The sequence below is a fragment of the Brachyhypopomus gauderio genome, unplaced genomic scaffold (assembly GCF_052324685.1).
Source record: "Brachyhypopomus gauderio isolate BG-103 unplaced genomic scaffold, BGAUD_0.2 sc44, whole genome shotgun sequence".
Classification (NCBI taxonomy): Eukaryota; Metazoa; Chordata; class Actinopteri; order Gymnotiformes; family Hypopomidae; genus Brachyhypopomus; species Brachyhypopomus gauderio.
The window spans coordinates 2,760,672-2,780,522 of record NW_027506870.1 but is presented as its reverse complement, the minus strand read 5'-3'; the positions used below and the strand labels follow the sequence as shown (position 1 = coordinate 2,780,522).

Genomic DNA, 19,851 nt, shown 5'->3' with positions numbered 1-19,851 from the left:
TTAAATCCCTTAAGCCCATTATTCAATTCCTCTAATGTAAACAATCCCGTTAGCTGCTCAGGGTGTTGGACTTTATTTTCAATAAAATCTGCCACCTCCTGTAACACTTGCCCCTGTGTACCCTTTTGTGCATATAAATCCCCATAAAAGGATTCCACTATATCCATTATCCCTTCATCCGTGCATTCTTCCCTTCCTTTGTCCTTTAACCGTACCATGCCTTCTGTCCGTGCCATCACTTTTTTAAAGAAGTACCTAGTACATTTCTCTCCCTCTTCCACATCCCGCTCCTTACTGCGAACTAAAATGCTTCTACTTTTCTCCTCCATTAGTGCTGCCAATTCTCTTTTAACCCCTTGCAGTTCTTCTTTAAAGTCTAAACCCATGTTCAGTAAATTAAAATACCTCTGCATCCTCTTCTGTAGTCCCACTCTTCTTCTCCTTTCCTTCCTTTTCTTCTCCTTACCTATTCTCATAAAAAAACCTTTAGTACGTCGCTTTACCTCTTCCCACCACAAAGCTCTCGTCTCATAAAGGTCTTGAAGCGTCCTCCAGAGGCCATACTGTTCTCTATATTGGGCTGTCACACTCTCATCCTGCAGAAGAGAGCAGTTTAATCTCCAAAGCCCTCCCCCTACCGTCACGTCCGTGGGGAAGGCCAGAGTACACAGTAGCAAGGAATGATCAGAAAAATACATAGGCACTAAGGATGCATCCGTAGGCGGACAATTCCTTGTAAAAACAAAATCTATCCTAGAAGCCTGTGTCCTATCCCCACTGTGCCAGGTAAACCCTTCCTCCTTCGGATGTATTTTCCTAAAACAATCCACCAATTTAAAATCCTTGATTATATTTAACAATTTCACTGAAGATTTATCCAGTTTAACTTCAGTTCTACTACGCTTCCTATCCCTTGTCGAAAGTACACAATTAAAATCGCCTCCCATTATTAGAGGCACATGTCCTATTAAGTGGGGTTGTATTTCTTCTAAAAGCTCTTCTCTTTCGTGTTTATCATTAAAACCGTACATATTTAATACTTTAAAACTCCTCCCTAAAAAGGTCAAATTCACTAAAAGAGCTCGCCCATCTCTTACCACAGTACTACCACACACTATAACATGAGGGTTTTTAATTAAAACTGCTACTCCATCTGACTTATTGCGGTGTGATCCACTCCAGATTGAGGGGCCCGCCGTCCACCGCTGCTCCCACTCTCTATAGGATGTCTCAAATGGGATCGCGCACTCTTGCAATAAAAACACATCCGCTTGCATATCCTTTAAAACAGTCAGTATACTTTGTGCTCTACTTGGGGCTCTTACACTTCTCACATTTATGGTAGCCACCGTAAGAGCCATAAACACATATAAATAAATAAATAAATAAATAAAGCTACTTTTCATATCCTTAAGCCACTCCATACTCTTACTTTCCAGGTGGAGATTCTGATGGCCTTGTATGGAGGGTAAGAAGCAACTAACAACACCAAGGAGGGCCAATACACCAAACTACTACCTTTCACTAAAACCAGCAGGTTTGTATACATAATAAACCCATCATAAATAATACATTCAGACCTTTTATAAAAGGGTAAAATTTTATAAAGGGGTGTATGTGCTCTGTGACCTATAATATACATTTTACCATATCTCATATTTCTGTTTTGCCTTCGCATCATGAAGAGTGAGGGATCCACATCACTTCTTCAGACACCCTCTCCTCTTTTATCCATCTCGTGGAACTTAATGGGGGTTCGCCTAATGGCTCTGCACCCATCTCCACGTAAGTACCCTCCACTCATTCCTCTTAACTCTACTCCTCGCCCACGCCTAGGTGTGGAAGCCTTAAGTTGTATGTGGGCAAAGGCAACTGCATTTGGGGAGGTCTCTGGCCACCGACGCTGCAAGTCATCCGACAAGGGGCTCGACGCCCCTGTCGGGCTTCTTGAGCATCTTCCGGTTCTGGAGATACCGCCAGTTTTTTGGCTATCTGACCGTCCGGTAGGGACGTGGATGATTCTCCACTCCCCTCCGAGACTGTTGTCATTGCCACCTCTCCTTTCCTATTTTCCACCCCTTCTCCACTAATTTTGGGTCCCACTTCCACCTCACCCTCTGGAATTGTTGCATGTTCCTCATTTGTGGTTTCTACATCTTGCTGTGCTGGGGGCGGTGCTTCCACTCCACCCACTTCCCTCCCACTTCCCCTTCCCTCTCTAGCGCCTCCAACCTCCCTCCTCCATCTTCCTTCCTCTCCTCCACTCTCAAATCTCACATCCACCCTGCTTGTTATGTTACCTATGCATTCCTCCAGTATACTTTCCAAATCTTGTAAATCTTGTAACCCAGGGGGCGGTGCTTCCACCTGCACTCCGCCCCCTACCCTCTCCCTTGCCCCTTTCTCTCTAGTCCTTCTAGCCTCCCTCTTGCGTTTTCCCACCGCTTCACTTGGCCCCGCCCCTTCCCTTGGCTCCACCCCTTCACTTGGCCCCGCCCCTTCACTTGGCCCCGCCCCTTCACTTGGCCCTGCCCCTTCACTTGGCCCCGCCCCTTCACTTGGCCCCGCCCCTTCACTTGGCCCCGCCCCTTCACTTGGCCCCACCCCTTCACTTGGCCCCGCCCCTTCACTTGGCCCCGCCCCTTCTTCTCCGTTCTTCTCTCTTGCCTGCTCACTGTGCTCACCATGCTGCATGTCGGCCATTTTTGTTTTCTGGGTTTGTTCCTCTGCCATTTTAGCTTTGACTTTGTTAGCAAAAGACGACGGACACTCTCTAAAAAGGTGGTCCTCTCCACCACACAGATTACATGACCTTCCATTAGGACAGTTTTCAAAAACATGGCCCACTTCCCTACACTTTCTACACACGGTTACCTGACAATTTTCTGCTATATGTCCAAACTGTCCGCACTTCCGGCACAGTTTGGGCATCCCCTGATAAAAGACATAACCCCGATTTTCACCTAAAGCTATCATGGATGGTATATGCTGCAACCCCAAATACCCTGTTGGCTCCAATTTTAACTGCACTGACGCTTTCCAGGAACATGTCCATATGCCGTCTTCGTCCATTACCTTACAAGGTGGGGTTTTAACTATACAATGCCTGCCAAGCCATGTGCCTATATCTTCTCCCGTAACTGTTTCGTTAAACATTCTAATGTATACCAGTTTCTGTGGGTTAACAGTCAGTTTTTCTACTATGAACAAAGAAAACTGTTCCCTGTGCTTCTCATATCTCTGCCAAAATTCTTGTAGCCCTGCTGCTGTCCTGAAGCTAACATCATATCCTCTATTGCCTGGCAATGCTAGGATACAATTTAAATCCATGGCCTTAAATCCCAAACATTTCTGAATCAGGTTTCTAGAGAAATCTAATCTAGATAGGTCTCCCAAACGTTCCTCAGAGCCCATATAGCGAAAGCGGACACTATGGTGCCTCCTCACGCCGACCCTAGCAGCCGACATGATGGAGGCACCTCTAGTTGAAAAGGCTAACCGCTAACAGCTAATTTCCTCTGGATATAAAACTCTCAAAAAAGGGTCACTTACCTTTGTCTGCTGTCCAGTCTCAGACACTGAACACCTACAATCCGTTCTCCACACCCCAAATGCCTGTGTAACGTCTTCCACTCCAAACTGCTCCTAAACAATGCAAAAACAACCAGAAAAAAGATTTAGTTATTTTTTCCACCACTTTCCACCTTACAATATACTCTCTGAAGGAAAATGGCCGCCGCCACTGGTAGGCTGCAGTCAAGTATCTTCAAAGAGTCGATCGCTGTCTCCGCCCCTTGATCTTAGCCAAAAGGCCGAGAAGCGATAACCTGAAATGGGCGCTGGCCTGGGCGCCGGCCTCGCCGGCACAGGCCTCCCCTCCGCGGAGACAGCGCCCTTCCTTCCTTCCTTCCAGCCGTACGTACGCTCACCCTTCCCTTCGTGCCACGCCCACCCCTACGTTTATACACATTCTCATTGTACAGATTGTTGCGGCCCTGCCCGGAGGCAGAGCGCTCCAAAAAATCAATTTGACTCTTTGACGTTCCCCTCCACGGAAATCTTTAGTAAAAGGCGAAAGATTTGTGCGTGAATGAAGAGAAACCCGAGCTATAGCCATGTAGGCTCAGGCGTCCCGCTACGCCAACCTAAAGCCTAGCTCGTTTGTTCGCGGTAACAAGGGAGGAGCCTGCGGGGCTGTGGCTTGTTGGCAACATCAGGCAGGCAGGCAGGCAGGGCTGGCAGGCTATAATGGAGAGAGAGAGAGAGAGAGAGAGAGAGAGAGAGAGAGAGAGAGGAGGGGAAAAAACAGTAACAATCTCAAAAAAAAAAAAAAAAAAAAAAGAACAAAAACGGAGGGAAAACTGCAAACCGCCGAAAGGGGAGTGGCCTCCGCTCGCACTGCATTTGTGACCAGCTGACAAGGCAGTGAGAGAGACAGAGACCACTCACTCCCCTTCATTCTTACTTATTCTGGTTTTTTTTAAAGGAGTGAGCGCTTTTGGCTGCTTTGTTTTATTTATTCACACAGACAGACAGACAGAGACAGACAGACAGACAAATCAACCAACAAATGTAAAAATAAAGTTTTATAATATAATATTATATATATATTAGTGGTGGGACTTTAACGCGTTAATTTCGATTAATTAATTACAGGAAAATTAACGCACTAAAAAAATTAACGCATTTTAACGCACGATACACTTTTGCATCGTGGAATGTTTCTCAGTGCACGAGTTCCAGGCGTACAGATTATATGGACGCACAATAAGATGAGCATTATGGAGATTACTGAAGAGGCTACGCTGGTGGATGGGAAATTTAAATATAAGAAACTTCCAGATGGAAGTACAAACACAAATAGTGTTATTTGCACTTTATGAAGGAAGGAGTTCGCTTATCACAGGAGCACTTCCACCCTTCGTTACCACCTCAACGCAAAACATGTTGCAGCTAAAGCTGGGCGTACACTGTACGATATTTTAAATCGTGTACTCAGCTCCAGCTCAAACTGTACGACTAACTCGTTGCGGAGAGTCGGCTCGTGGAGCTGCTTCAACAGTGCGATACTCTCACGAGGAGCGATTTGAATTTCAAACATGTTTGATGTTCTTGCGACGCTGCGATTTCTGATCGGGAGTTGGTCGTGAGGTGTGAATCGCTCCTCGTTTACCTGTGTAAACTATACGATGCACGACACGCGATTGAGCCGAAACGAGTGAAAAATCGGCTGAAAATGGGCCAAAAATCGCACAGTGTACGCCCAGCTTAACGCGCAGGTCAGTAATGATAACTTAGCTGCTAAATGTATTCCTAGTACGATAGGGTGACCTAAACGTCCGCATTTCACATCCTGGACAGGTGTTGTCCCGGGTTTTTTTTTAAGTGAGGAAATGTCCTGGTTTTTAAAGTACCTTCATTGGACCATTAAGACTGGATTAAACTTTCGCGAGTGACCGTAGCGCGCGACTCCGCACGCGTTTATACATGACGCGTCATATTATTTGTGTCGTTCGCTCTCTGTGGTCGAAGATAAAGGCTTACAAGAAGCGCTGCACATTGCGTCAACTGATGCAAGTTATGAACTACCGTCCAGGGGTGAGTTTCCCAAAACGTTCTTAGCACCAAGTACTTCTTAACCTCGTACGTAAGAACGAGGGAAAAAAAACAGGTTATTGTGAAAGGGAAGTAAAACAGGTTATTGTGAAGAGCGCCACAAATGTGGCTCTGACTGGGGATCACTGGACCTCTGTTAGCAACAAGAATGATCTTGGTGTGACAGCTCATATTATAGATGATGAATGGAAGATCCAGTCATTTGCTTTGAGCATGCAGAAGACCACTTCTAGGCACTATGGAGATGCCTGTGGCAGAGGCCTGGGAAATTTAAGAAAAGTATACCATCTAAAATGGTATTAAAAAACATCTTCTGATTTACTTCAATTCTTCCAATATCCTGAGCAAAACTCCCAAAATTAAACAACATTTTTGGTCAGAATTTCCAATGTTCTGAACTGTTTTCTGCACTCATATATTGGTCTGTGTAGTAGACTGGTGGAAAAATAAACAAGATGTTGAAGTTTGATTATGTTCATTGATTCATTCATCATTCAAACTTAAATTAATATTTCTCATGTTAAATACTGAAATGCGATTAAAATGCGATTAATTTCGATTAATTAATTACAAAGCTTCCGATTAATTCGATTAATTTTTTTAATCGCATCCCACCCCTAATATATATATACACACACACACACACACACACACACACATATTACAAATTCATTAAAATAAACAGGCTGATCATACCATACAACCAGCAACAAACTCTTTCTTTTCCACACGTTTAGGAAGGTGCACCGTTCCTGGAGGTACTGCAATACCAGGTCGATGCGTGGGGCGAACGGGGCAAGCCCCTGTTTCGCCTCCCTGTTCTAAAAATCCATTTAATATGAAGTCCTCATATAGAGGACGTATCAGATATTAAACTGATAAGAACAGATTTTTTGGTTCAAAGTGTGTTTATTTTGTCACATACGTAAAACATATTCATTACATTCCGTATTTATGTATGCATTTCTTTTAAAACGTTTTATACATTGCCATGACTGGTATGTACATGCATGAATAAATAAATAAATAAATAAGTGAATGGCTGAATAAATAAATAAGTTTGTACATGAATAAAAACCATTTAAAATACAAGGTTCAAAATTGTCTTTGTCTTTTTGTTTCCTCCAAGACATACACAATGCGGGGAAAAGGTCTGGTCCTTTGGGTTCAGTAAAAAAACCATCAGCTAATACAACATTACATGCCAGGCACAATACAACATAAAACCAGCAATCAACGTGTGGGTAGGTCTCTGTTCATTAAGTCCCCTCTCTGAGCCGCACTAATTGACGAGGAGACCGAGGGGGGAGGCCCGGGTGTCACAACGCCCGGTGCACGCACCCCACCCCTTGCACCCAGCGGAGGTCCTCCCCTCGCCTGCTGTCCCTGATCAGGCAAACTGTTCCCTCCAGGGGCGTCGGCAGGGGCCCCGGCTGGGGATGACGGGGACCCCCCTGCGTGAAGCCTCGGCCCCCTCCTCCAAATAGACTCGCGCGGTGCACCCTGCAGCGACGATGTTACCAGCGCTTGCATAGCGTGCAGGGGCACCGTCACTCGCTTCCCTACCAGCCGGTTGCGGGAGGTCCATAAGGCGCTTTTCACACTGTTAAGGGTGAGCCAGAGTGTTTCAAATTCTTTGGCTGGTAACGTGTCTACACCCTGACCCACCCCGCTTATCGCTAGCCGATAGTCTCGTGCGTGGACCTCCCCTGCTGGCAGGCTTGGGCATTTCAGGGGGCCGACAGTGGCCCACAGGTCCCTCGCCACCCTGCACTCCCAGAGTGCGTGCCGCACGGTCTCAGGTTCGCCACACCCGGGCCGTGGGCACGTTGCTGTTGTCGCCATACCCCGGGAGTGCATGACCGCCCGGACTGGGAGAACCTCATGGGCTGCAAGCCACGACAGGTCTTTATTTCTGTTGGGCAGGGATGGGTGTGCTGCGTTCCGCCACACCTTCTGAGCCTCCCGCTGTGTGAGCCCTGGAATCCGGCTCACCTCCTCTCGTTCCTGCACACAACCCACAATTTCCTTTGCATTAGTCAAGACCTTCTCACCCGATTGCTCTATGTTATATTTCCTTAAAAACTTTTGAATGAAAACATGTGTTTGTGACATTTTAAAAGCTACAGGGGTCTTTAGGTCCAGGGCAAGCAGGCCTAGGCTCCTCAGGTAAGACCCTATCCAAAACCTTGACGTTGCCGCCGCTTTGTTTTTTCTCCATTCAGTCAACAGTGCATACTTCACATGGAGCGCGATGAATTGGCTGCCTAGGAACAGGTGAGGGTCCGGGAGGCCTTTTCCTCCCTTCTCTTTACTTTTCTTCACTACCTCTCTCCTCAGCCTCTCCCATTTTGACCCCCACAAGAAATAGAAGACCGCCCGATCCAGACCTAGCAAAAAATGTCTAGGAGGGGGGAAAACTGAACATGTCAATAAAAACAGTGGTAAAATCACAGCTTTGATTATTAGGATCTTTCCTTCCATGGTCAGTTTTCTTAACCCCCAAAACCCCAATTTTTTCCTTGCTTTCCCTAGCAGGTCTGTCCAGTTATCGTTCCCCAGTCCGTCCTTGTTAAAATGTACTCCTAAAATTTTAAAACCTGTAGCCTTAAAATCCACCTCTAAATCCACATGTTCCCCTTGCCATTGCCCAAACAATTGTGCTTCTGATTTATTTCTATTTAAACGGGCGCCTGCGGCTCTACCGTACCATTCTGTCAGCTCTAGCGCTCTCTGTGCCGATAAAACGTCCCTACATAAAAGTGTCACGTCGTCCATATAAAGAGAGCATGTCGCGGTCAGTCCTCCTGGTAGGTCCAGTCCTTTGATCCATTTGTCCCTTCTCAAGATCTCTGCGAGCGGTTCAATGCCTGCCACAAACAACAAGGGGGATAAGGGGCAACCCTGCCGCACTCCTGAGCATATATTCACTGCTTTTGACATGTGCCCATTTACAATGAATCTGCTGGTAATGTCTTTATACAGCAGGCCCACCCACTTTAAAAATCTCCCAGGGAAACCCATTTTTTGCAGCACCTCAAAGAGGTACTGGTGCGAGACCCGATCAAAGGCTTTTTCGAAATCTAAATTTAAGACTAACAATCGAATGTTTCTGTCTCTCGCAAAACAGATGGAGTCCTGGATCAGTACTAGGTTGTCCGTGATCCGACGCCCTGGAACCGCGCAGGCTTGATCCGGGTGGATCACGTCAGGTAAAACTGTCGACATCCTAAGAGCTAAAAGCTTGCTAAAAATTTTGCAGTCACAGTTTAATAATGTGATTGGTCGCCAGTTTCTGATGTCAGTCCTATCCCCTTTTTTGTATAAAAGTGAGACTGTCCCTGCTCTAAAACTCTTGGGTAAAATAGACAAGTTTGAAAATTCATTAAAAACCACTAAAATGTCTTCTGCTAAAACATTCCAAAAGGTTTTATAAAATTCCACCGGGAGTCCATCTTCCCCTGGGGATTTACCTACTTTAAAACCTTTAAGACTGTTGTCTAAGTCTTCTCTAGTAAAATTTTGTTCTAAAACCCCTGGGTCTTGTATTGTGTTATTTAAAAAACCCACCACCTCCCTCCTGACATCCATGTTTGTCACTTTTTCCCCATACAGCTGAGTATAAAAACTCTCCACCACCCCTATAATTTCTTCATTTGTCTTTGCAATTAACCCATCTTCCTTCAACTCAGTAAAGCCTTCGCTTCGTGCCACTATTTTCTTAAAAAAATATCTGGTGCATTTCTCCCCTAACTCTATCTCTTTTTCTTTGCACCTTGCAATAAAACCCCTACTCTTTAACTCACTTAAAAGCTTCATTTCTTCCTTTACTTCATTTACATCTTCTGTATAATCAAAACCCTGATTTAAAAGATTAAAATACCTTTGTAACCTTTTTTGCAGCCCCTTCATACGTCTATTTTGTTTGTCTTTCTTTTCCTTCCCTTTTCTCTTAAAAAACGTCTGGGTCCGTCCCTTCACCATCTCCCACCATTGTGCCCGTGTATCGTATAGGTCTTGGAGGGTTTGCCAGAGGCTATACCGCTCCCTATAGGCTTCCAGTATGTGCTCATCCTCCAACAGGGAGCAGTTCAGCCTCCACAACCCTCCCCCTATCGTCAAATCAGTGGGAAAACTTACAGTGCACGTTAACATTTGGTGATCAGACAAAAACATGGGGGCCAATGTTGCATCTGTGGGCGGGCATTTTCTTGTAAACAAAAAATCAATTCGGGAGGCTCTGGTACCATCACCACTACTCCAGGTGAAGCCCTCCTCCCTTGGATGCAGTTTCTTAAAACAGTCAACTAATTTAAGATCACTTATCAGGTCTTTTAATCTGTTAGAAGAAATATCTAGTTTAAAACTATCATCTCTCCTCTTTCTATCCCGACTGGATAAAACACAATTAAAATCCCCTCCTAAAATCAGTGGACCCCTCCCACACAAATGGGGCTGCAAATCCTCCCACAGTCCCACCCTCTCCTGTTTATCATTATAACCATACACATTTAAAACAGTAAAATCCACCCCTAAAAAGGTCAAGTGGGCTAAAAGTGCCCGCCCATCTCTCACCACGGTGCTGCCCTTTACTAGTATCCTAGGGTTTCTTATTAAAATCGCCACTCCGTCTACCTTGCTGTATTGCGACCCGCTCCAGAGAGAGGGACCCGCAGCCCATCGCTGCTCCCAATCTCTATAAGAGCTCAAAAAAGGAAGTGCGCACTCCTGTAGTAATAAAACATCTGCTTTCATATTATTTAAAAAGGACAGGATACTCTGTGCTCTAAGTGGAGCTCGCACGCTTCTCACATTGATTGTGGAGATGGTCAGCTCCATGAGCAAGAGGAAAATTAAAAACATTACACCCACTATGCTTATTCTCATACACATTTCAGATATTTGCACTCTATTCAAACTATAAAATTACCTCAACCGATTTCTTGGGAGATGTCCTCCTCCTTTATCGCTAAAACTTTAGAGAGTCTGAATAGATCCGCATTTCCTACTTCCGAATCCTCTGATGATACTTCCTGTCGTGTGCGTGGTGTGGAGGATTTCAGGTGAATCTCTAAAAAGGACCCTCCAGACCATGATCGACTTGAGTCGTCCGTATGGGTCGCCTCTCTATGCTTTTTCTCATTTAAAACTGATAAAGGGGATTCAGCAGGCCGCTTTGAGGGCTGTGTACTTGGGAGAGAAACCAAAATGTTTGTTTCTCCACTGCTCTCTTCTGACACTGTCTCCATAGTTTCAGTTACAGTTTCCGCCTCCTTCTCCCCTTCCTCCTCCCCCTCATCTCCTCCCTGAGCCTGTTCTTCCCCCTCCCCCTCTTTATTTTTATTTCCTGTACCTCCCTTTCCTATACTCACCTCACTTACCTCTCTTACCTCACTTACCACTTGATCTGCCCCCTGCTGGGGAGGCTGGGGGTTACTTCTCACTCCACTTGGCCCCGCCTCTGGCTCCTCCTCCGGCTCCTCCTCCACTTCCTGCTCCTTCTCCCCGGCCATTTTGTTTCCCTGTTTGCCATGCTTGGCGGCCATCTTGGGACCTTGGGACTTAAGCTTGTTGGCAAAAGAGTCTGGACAATCCCTGTAGAGGTGGTCTGAGCTTCCACAGAGGTTGCACATTCTGCCATTGGGACACTTCTCAAAAGTATGCCCAATTTCTCTACACTTCCCACAAAATAATTTGTCACATGCATCAGCGAAATGCCCCATCTCCCCACACCGTCTACATGTCTTTGGCATTCCCTGATAGAAAACATATCCCCTGTTTTCACCCAAGACAATTGTTTGTGGCAAGTGTTTCAAACCCATATAACCTGATTTGAGCTCCCATTGTTTTATGGGGATCCTCCAGGCACAGGTCCAAACGCCGTCATCGTCCACCACCTTCACAGCATCTCCCATCACAGTACAAAACCTGCTCAACCATGCACAAATATCCTCGGCACACACGGTTTCATTAAACATTCTTATTATTACCACCTTTCTTGTATGGTCAGTTAATTTTTCAATCTCAAACAAGTCAAATTTTTCCTTTGCATTTTCCCATCTTACCCAAAAATCATTTAGCAGGGCTCCTGAACAAAAGCTCACGTCAAACCCCTTGTTCTGGGGCAATGCAATGATACAATTAAAAGCATTTGGGCTAAACCCCAAAATCTTTTGCATGTACTTTCGTGAGAAATCTAGCCGTGAAACTCGTTCTCTTTCTTCTCCTCCAATTTTTAAATGAAAACGCACGCTGTGGTGCCTCCTTGTGCCGGCACGAGCAGCCGACATGGTGGAGGCACCACTGCTTAACTTTTACAATGTGGCTCTGATAAAAGTCTAATAAATAGCTAAAACAGACTAAAAAGGTTGTAAAATAGATCAAAAACAAGTCTAAGAACGATTTAAGAACAGATTTTAGATAACCCTACAATAAAAGGTCTCTCTAAAACTGTTAAAAGGAACCGACTTACCTTGTAGTTGACCTTTAGAATAAACACACTCGTAGTGTAGAAAATAAATTTCCTTTGAAGCCTTCCGCCGTAAAACGTCTTCTGCCTCAAAGGTCGATCCCCGTCTCGTCCTCTTGATCTTAGCCAAAAGGCCGAGAAGCGATAACCTGAAATGGGCGCTGGCCTGGGCGCCGGCCTCGCCGGCACAGGCCTCCCCTCCGCGGAGACAGCGCCCTTCCTTCCTTCCAGCCGTACGTACGCTCACCCTTCCCTTCGTGCCACGCCCACCCCTACGTTTATACACATTCTCATTGTACAGATTGTTGCGGCCCTGCCCGGAGGCAGAGCGCTCCAAAAAATCAATTTGACTCTTTGACGTTCCCCTCCACGGAAATCTTTAGTAAAAGGCGAAAGATTTGTGCGTGAATGAAGAGAAACCCGAGCTATAGCCATGTAGGCTCAGGCGTCCCGCTACGCCAACCTAAAGCCTAGCTCGTTTGTTCGCGGTAACAAGGGAGGAGCCTGCGGGGCTGTGGCTTGTTGGCAACATCAGGCAGGCAGGCAGGCAGGGCTGGCAGGCTATAATGGAGAGAGGGAGAGAGAGAGAGAGAGAGAGAGAGAGAGAGAGAGAAGGGGAAAAAACAGTAACAATCTCAAAAAAAAAAAAAAAAAAAAAAAAAGAACAAAAACGGAGGGAAAACTGCAAACCGCCGAAAGGGGAGTGGCCTCCGCTCGCACTGCATTTGTGACCAGCTGACAAGGCAGTGAGAGAGACAGAGACCACTCACTCCCCTTCATTCTTACTTATTCTGGTTTTTTTTAAAGGAGTGAGCGCTTTTGGCTGCTTTGTTTTATTTATTCACACAGACAGACAGACAGACAGAGACAGACAGACAGACAAATCAACCAACAAATGTAAAAATAAAGTTTTATAATATATATATATATATATATATATATATATATATATATATATATATATATATATATATACACACACACACACACACACACACACACACACATATTACAAATTCATTAAAATAAACAGGCTGATCATACCATACAACCAGCAACAAACTCTTTCTTTTCCACACGTTTAGGAAGGTGCACCGTTCCTGGAGGTACTGCAATACCAGGTCGATGCGTGGGGCGAACGGGGCAAGCCCCTGTTTCGCCTCCCTGTTCTAAAAATCCATTTAATATGAAGTCCTCATATAGAGGACGTATCAGATATTAAACTGATAAGAACAGATTTTTTTTTTTTTTTTTTTTTTCGAAAAGCAAGCTTTATATCTATTATACATCGAAAATGCAATAAAATCAACAATTATTCATAAAATACACACATAAAATTTATACACATATACAATAAATGTAAAAGACGCTTCAAGGGTTGGCTAAAAAACACATCACACATGCAGATTTAAAACATTTGTTGTTCTAATAAAAAGTCTATAAAAGTCCCTTCCTCGCCAGCAACTTCTGTAGTAGTGCTGGCGGGAGCTTGCTAGGGTCTTTTAAAAGGAATGTGGTGGGGGAAGGAAATGAGCCCGACGCCGGGGAGAGGTCATCTTCGTCTGAGCCCGGTCCGTAGTAGTAAGCTGGCAGGGGCGGAACCTCTCCCAAGTCCTCTGTGTCCATCTCAGGGAGAGCTGGTGGGGAGAGGTCCGCCACCATGGAGCCCAGACAGATGACACTCTCCCACACAGATTCCTTGGGCGTTGAAGCCTGTGAAGGCCCCCTGGACGCCGTCTCTTCTGCCTGGGGGGGTGGGGGGGTGGTTGTCCTTTTCTTGTTCCTCCGTCTCCCCTCCTCCTTGGGAGGGGTCAGCCCAGTCCTCGTTCTCTTCTTGGAGGTGCCGGGAGTAGCCTTCTTGGGCTGCCCGGCCGGCCTGGACCCGTCTCTCTGGGGAGGGGGGGCACACAACAGGTGAGTAGATGGTTTTTCTCTTACCTCCCCCTCCCTAGGCTGCTCCTCTTCGCCCGGGACTGCAACCGCGTCGTCTCTCCGGCCAGCCTCTGCTGTCGTCTCCTCTCCTGCAGCTGCCGATGTCCTGGGGCCGGCCGGGGGTCCCGTCGAAGGCACCCCGGAGGGTGCCGCGGCGGTCTCCCCGCCCCTGCCCACGGCCACCGCCGACGCATAAGTGGGAACAGCGTTGGGGCAGGAGCGCTCCAAATGTCCCTCGCCGCGGCATCGTCTGCACCTCCGGGGGCCCTTGCAGTCCCGGGCCACATGTCCAGGGTCCAGGCAGATGAAGCACTTACGGCCGGGACAGCTCTCCTGCTTATGCCCATACTCCCGGCACCCTCTGCAGTGGTCGGGCTGACCCCTGTAAAACAAATATCCTCTGTTAGCACCCAAGGAGAAGAGGGCGGGAGGATGCACCACACCCCCCTGGCCATCTTTCTTAAAGGTCATAAAAAATTGACGGCGCCCATTCCACACTCCAAGCTCGTCCCTAACCATCTTATCCCCCGGGTGGACCTCACCATAGGTCTGGAGGAACCTACGGATATGCTCCGAGGGGACATACGGGTTGAACACGTGGGTGGTGACCAGACGACGGCCCTCCACCCACAGGGGCTCAACCACGAAGTGTCTACCCACGGGATGTTGCTTCAGCTCATCCCTCCGCTCCAGGGCACGCTGGTAAACCTCAGCAGAGTCGAAGGTGACCTCAAAGTAGGCCAGGGGCCCATTGCGCTGAGCGCAGATCAGGTCCCAGACCGAGATCCCCAGAGCTTCTTGCAGCACCTCCCGTATGAAGGGGACCCTCTCCATGAAAGGGATCCCCTCCTCACCGGGAGCCCAGCGGAACCTGGCCGTATTGAGCAGGCCTCCACCTGCTCCCCAGCCAGGCCCCGCCGAGGAGGCTGCCGTCGGCCCCAGGGACCCGACCGGCTGACCGCCACCCAGCGCCGGTCCCCCGGTCCCACCATCGGCCATCCTGCTCTCCCCTGCCGAGGGGCCCAGAGCAGAGGGAGCCCGCAGTTCCTCCAACCGACCACCGGGGAGAGAGATCTTCCTGGTCCACCCGGGATCCTCCAAGACGGCGGGACGAGCCTAAAAACAGGAGGAGGAGCTGGGCGGTTCCCAAGCGGTGGTCGGTGGACAATGCCACCAGACCGATTGCTCATTAGGTTCCGCCCAGACTCCTCCTGTTAAAAAGACAAAGAGAACAACAAATTAGTAAAATCACAATAAAATCTGCATGTAAAAGCTGTAGTAAAAATGTTAAAATTAGATAAAATCTAAAATCAACGATACTACACTTGATCTTAGCCAAAAGGCCGAGAAGCGATAACCTGAAATGGGCGCTGGCCTGGGCGCCGGCCTCGCCGGCACAGGCCTCCCCTCCGCGGAGACAGCGCCCTTCCTTCCTTCCAGCCGTACGTACGCTCACCCTTCCCTTCGTGCCACGCCCACCCCTACGTTTATACACATTCTCATTGTACAGATTGTTGCGGCCCTGCCCGGAGGCAGAGCGCTCCAAAAAATCAATTTGACTCTTTGACGTTCCCCTCCACGGAAATCTTTAGTAAAAGGCGAAAGATTTGTGCGTGAATGAAGAGAAACCCGAGCTATAGCCATGTAGGCTCAGGCGTCCCGCTACGCCAACCTAAAGCCTAGCTCGTTTGTTCGCGGTAACAAGGGAGGAGCCTGCGGGGCTGTGGCTTGTTGGCAACATCAGGCAGGCAGGCAGGCAGGGCTGGCAGGCTATAATGGAGAGAGAGAGAGAGAGAGAGAGAGAGAGAGAGAGAGGGGAGGGGAAAAAACAGTAACAATCTCAAAAAAAAAAAAAAAAAAAAAAAAGAACAAAAACGGAGGGAAAACTGCAAACCGCCGAAAGGGGAGTGGCCTCCGCTCGCACTGCATTTGTGACCAGCTGACAAGGCAGTGAGAGAGACAGAGACCACTCACTCCCCTTCATTCTTACTTATTCTGGTTTTTTTTAAAGGAGTGAGCGCTTTTGGCTGCTTTGTTTTATTTATTCACACAGACAGACAGACAGACAGAGACAGACAGACAGACAAATCAACCAACAAATGTAAAAATAAAGTTTTATAATATATATATATATATATATATATATATATATATATATATATATATATACACACACACACACACACACACACACACACACACATATTACAAATTCATTAAAATAAACAGGCTGATCATACCATACAACCAGCAACAAACTCTTTCTTTTCCACACGTTTAGGAAGGTGCACCGTTCCTGGAGGTACTGCAATACCAGGTCGATGCGTGGGGCGAACGGGGCAAGCCCCTGTTTCGCCTCCCTGTTCTAAAAATCCATTTAATATGAAGTCCTCATATAGAGGACGTATCAGATATTAAACTGATAAGAACAGATTTTTTTTTTTTTTTTTTTTTTTTCGAAAAGCAAGCTTTATATCCATTATACATCGAAAATGCAATAAAATCAACAATTATTCATAAAATACACACATAAAATTTATACACATATACAATAAATGTAAAAGACGCTTCAAGGGTTGGCTAAAAAACACATCACACATGCAGATTTAAAACATTTGTTGTTCTAATAAAAAGTCTATAAAAGTCCCTTCCTCGCCAGCAACTTCTGTAGTAGTGCTGGCGGGAGCTTGCTAGGGTCTTTTAAAAGGAATGTGGTGGGGGAAGGAAATGAGCCCGACGCCGGGGAGAGGTCATCTTCGTCTGAGCCCGGTCCGTAGTAGTAAGCTGGCAGGGGCGGAACCTCTCCCAAGTCCTCTGTGTCCATCTCAGGGAGAGCTGGTGGGGAGAGGTCCGCCACCATGGAGCCCAGACAGATGACACTCTCCCACACAGATTCCTTGGGCGTTGAAGCCTGTGAAGGCCCCCTGGACGCCGTCTCTTCTGCCTGGGGGGGTGGGGGGGTGGTTGTCCTTTTCTTGTTCCTCCGTCTCCCCTCCTCCTTGGGAGGGGTCAGCCCAGTCCTCGTTCTCTTCTTGGAGGTGCCGGGAGTAGCCTTCTTGGGCTGCCCGGCCGGCCTGGACCCGTCTCTCTGGGGAGGGGGGGCACACAACAGGTGAGTAGATGGTTTTTCTCTTACCTCCCCCTCCCTAGGCTGCTCCTCTTCGCCCGGGACTGCAACCGCGTCGTCTCTCCGGCCAGCCTCTGCTGTCGTCTCCTCTCCTGCAGCTGCCGATGTCCTGGGGCCGGCCGGGGGTCCCGTCGAAGGCACCCCGGAGGGTGCCGCGGCGGTCTCCCCGCCCCTGCCCACGGCCACCGCCGACGCATAAGTGGGAACAGCGTTGGGGCAGGAGCGCTCCAAATGTCCCTCGCCGCGGCATCGTCTGCACCTCCGGGGGCCCTTGCAGTCCCGGGCCACATGTCCAGGGTCCAGGCAGATGAAGCACTTACGGCCGGGACAGCTCTCCTGCTTATGCCCATACTCCCGGCACCCTCTGCAGTGGTCGGGCTGACCCCTGTAAAACAAATATCCTCTGTTAGCACCCAAGGAGAAGAGGGCGGGAGGATGCACCACACCCCCCTGGCCATCTTTCTTAAAGGTCATAAAAAATTGACGGCGCCCATTCCACACTCCAAGCTCGTCCCTAACCATCTTATCCCCCGGGTGGACCTCACCATAGGTCTGGAGGAACCTACGGATATGCTCCGAGGGGACATACGGGTTGAACACGTGGGTGGTGACCAGACGACGGCCCTCCACCCACAGGGGCTCAACCACGAAGTGTCTACCCACGGGATGTTGCTTCAGCTCATCCCTCCGCTCCAGGGCACGCTGGTAAACCTCAGCAGAGTCGAAGGTGACCTCAAAGTAGGCCAGGGGCCCATTGCGCTGAGCGCAGATCAGGTCCCAGACCGAGATCCCCAGAGCTTCTTGCAGCACCTCCCGTATGAAGGGGACCCTCTCCATGAAAGGGATCCCCTCCTCACCGGGAGCCCAGCGGAACCTGGCCGTATTGAGCAGGCCTCCACCTGCTCCCCAGCCAGGCCCCGCCGAGGAGGCTGCCGTCGGCCCCAGGGACCCGACCGGCTGACCGCCACCCAGCGCCGGTCCCCCGGTCCCACCATCGGCCATCCTGCTCTCCCCTGCCGAGGGGCCCAGAGCAGAGGGAGCCCGCAGTTCCTCCAACCGACCACCGGGGAGAGAGATCTTCCTGGTCCACCCGGGATCCTCCAAGACGGCGGGACGAGCCTAAAAACAGGAGGAGGAGCTGGGCGGTTCCCAAGCGGTGGTCGGTGGACAATGCCACCAGACCGATTGCTCATTAGGTTCCGCCCAGACTCCTCCTGTTAAAAAGACAAAGAGAACAACAAATTAGTAAAATCACAATAAAATCTGCATGTAAAAGCTGTAGTAAAAATGTTAAAATTAGATAAAATCTAAAATCAACGATACTACACTTGATCTTAGCCAAAAGGCCGAGAAGCGATAACCTGAAATGGGCGCTGGCCTGGGCGCCGGCCTCGCCGGCACAGGCCTCCCCTCCGCGGAGACAGCGCCCTTCCTTCCTTCCAGCCGTACGTACGCTCACCCTTCCCTTCGTGCCACGCCCACCCCTACGTTTATACACATTCTCATTGTACAGATTGTTGCGGCCCTGCCCGGAGGCAGAGCGCTCCAAAAAATCAATTTGACTCTTTGACGTTCCCCTCCACGGAAATCTTTAGTAAAAGGCGAAAGATTTGTGCGTGAATGAAGAGAAACCCGAGCTATAGCCATGTAGGCTCAGGCGTCCCGCTACGCCAACCTAAAGCCTAGCTCGTTTGTTCGCGGTAACAAGGGAGGAGCCTGCGGGGCTGTGGCTTGTTGGCAACATCAGGCAGGCAGGCAGGCAGGGCTGGCAGGCTATAATGGAGAGAGAGAGAGAGAGAGAGAGGGGAGGGGAAAAAACAGTAACAATCTCAAAAAAAAAAAAAAAAAAAAAAAAGAACAAAAACGGAGGGAAAACTGCAAACCGCCGAAAGGGGAGTGGCCTCCGCTCGCACTGCATTTGTGACCAGCTGACAAGGCAGTGAGAGAGACAGAGACCACTCACTCCCCTTCATTCTTACTTATTCTGGTTTTTTTTAAAGGAGTGAGCGCTTTTGGCTGCTTTGTTTTATTTATTCACACAGACAGACAGACAGACAGAGACAGACAGACAGACAAATCAACCAACAAATGTAAAAATAAAGTTTTATAATATATATATATATATATATATATATATATATATATATATATATATATACACACACACACACACACACACACACACACACACATATTACAAATTCATTAAAATAAACAGGCTGATCATACCATACAACCAGCAACAAACTCTTTCTTTTCCACACGTTTAGGAAGGTGCACCGTTCCTGGAGGTACTGCAATACCAGGTCGATGCGTGGGGCGAACGGGGCAAGCCCCTGTTTCGCCTCCCTGTTCTAAAAATCCATTTAATATGAAGTCCTCATATAGAGGACGTATCAGATATTAAACTGATAAGAACAGATTTTTTTTTTTTTTTTTTTTTTTCGAAAAGCAAGCTTTATATCCATTATACATCGAAAATGCAATAAAATCAACAATTATTCATAAAATACACACATAAAATTTATACACATATACAATAAATGTAAAAGACGCTTCAAGGGTTGGCTAAAAAACACATCACACATGCAGATTTAAAACATTTGTTGTTCTAATAAAAAGTCTATAAAAGTCCCTTCCTCGCCAGCAACTTCTGTAGTAGTGCTGGCGGGAGCTTGCTAGGGTCTTTTAAAAGGAATGTGGTGGG

At 47.7% G+C, this 19,851-nt stretch overlaps 7 non-coding genes and 3 pseudogenes across 7 annotated transcripts; all 10 read right to left on the bottom strand.

Annotated features, from left to right (window-relative positions):
• Window positions 1-3,991: 3,991 nt before the first annotated feature.
• On the bottom strand, window positions 3,992-4,110 carry LOC143486168 (U5 spliceosomal RNA). The gene has a single exon (XR_013123165.1). It is a non-coding gene; the product is annotated as a U5 spliceosomal RNA (small nuclear RNA).
• A 2,242-nt stretch (window positions 4,111-6,352) lies between these two features.
• LOC143486587 (U2 spliceosomal RNA) lies at window positions 6,353-6,523 on the bottom strand (annotated as a pseudogene).
• A 5,871-nt stretch (window positions 6,524-12,394) lies between these two features.
• On the bottom strand, window positions 12,395-12,513 carry LOC143486167 (U5 spliceosomal RNA). The gene has a single exon (XR_013123164.1). It is a non-coding gene; the product is annotated as a U5 spliceosomal RNA (small nuclear RNA).
• Window positions 12,514-13,169: 656 nt separating this feature from the next.
• On the bottom strand, window positions 13,170-13,355 carry LOC143486579 (U2 spliceosomal RNA). Its single transcript, XR_013123543.1, has one exon. It is a non-coding gene; the product is annotated as a U2 spliceosomal RNA (small nuclear RNA).
• A 1,792-nt stretch (window positions 13,356-15,147) lies between these two features.
• LOC143486626 (U2 spliceosomal RNA) lies at window positions 15,148-15,372 on the bottom strand (annotated as a pseudogene).
• Window positions 15,373-15,535: 163 nt separating this feature from the next.
• On the bottom strand, window positions 15,536-15,654 carry LOC143486165 (U5 spliceosomal RNA). Its single transcript, XR_013123162.1, has one exon. It is a non-coding gene; the product is annotated as a U5 spliceosomal RNA (small nuclear RNA).
• A 643-nt stretch (window positions 15,655-16,297) lies between these two features.
• On the bottom strand, window positions 16,298-16,485 carry LOC143486582 (U2 spliceosomal RNA). The gene has a single exon (XR_013123545.1). It is a non-coding gene; the product is annotated as a U2 spliceosomal RNA (small nuclear RNA).
• A 1,792-nt stretch (window positions 16,486-18,277) lies between these two features.
• On the bottom strand, window positions 18,278-18,502 carry LOC143486625 (U2 spliceosomal RNA; annotated as a pseudogene).
• Window positions 18,503-18,665: 163 nt separating this feature from the next.
• Window positions 18,666-18,784, bottom strand: LOC143486164 (U5 spliceosomal RNA). Its single transcript, XR_013123161.1, has one exon. It is a non-coding gene; the product is annotated as a U5 spliceosomal RNA (small nuclear RNA).
• A 629-nt stretch (window positions 18,785-19,413) lies between these two features.
• Window positions 19,414-19,600, bottom strand: LOC143486581 (U2 spliceosomal RNA). Its single transcript, XR_013123544.1, has one exon. It is a non-coding gene; the product is annotated as a U2 spliceosomal RNA (small nuclear RNA).
• Window positions 19,601-19,851: the final 251 nt, after the last annotated feature.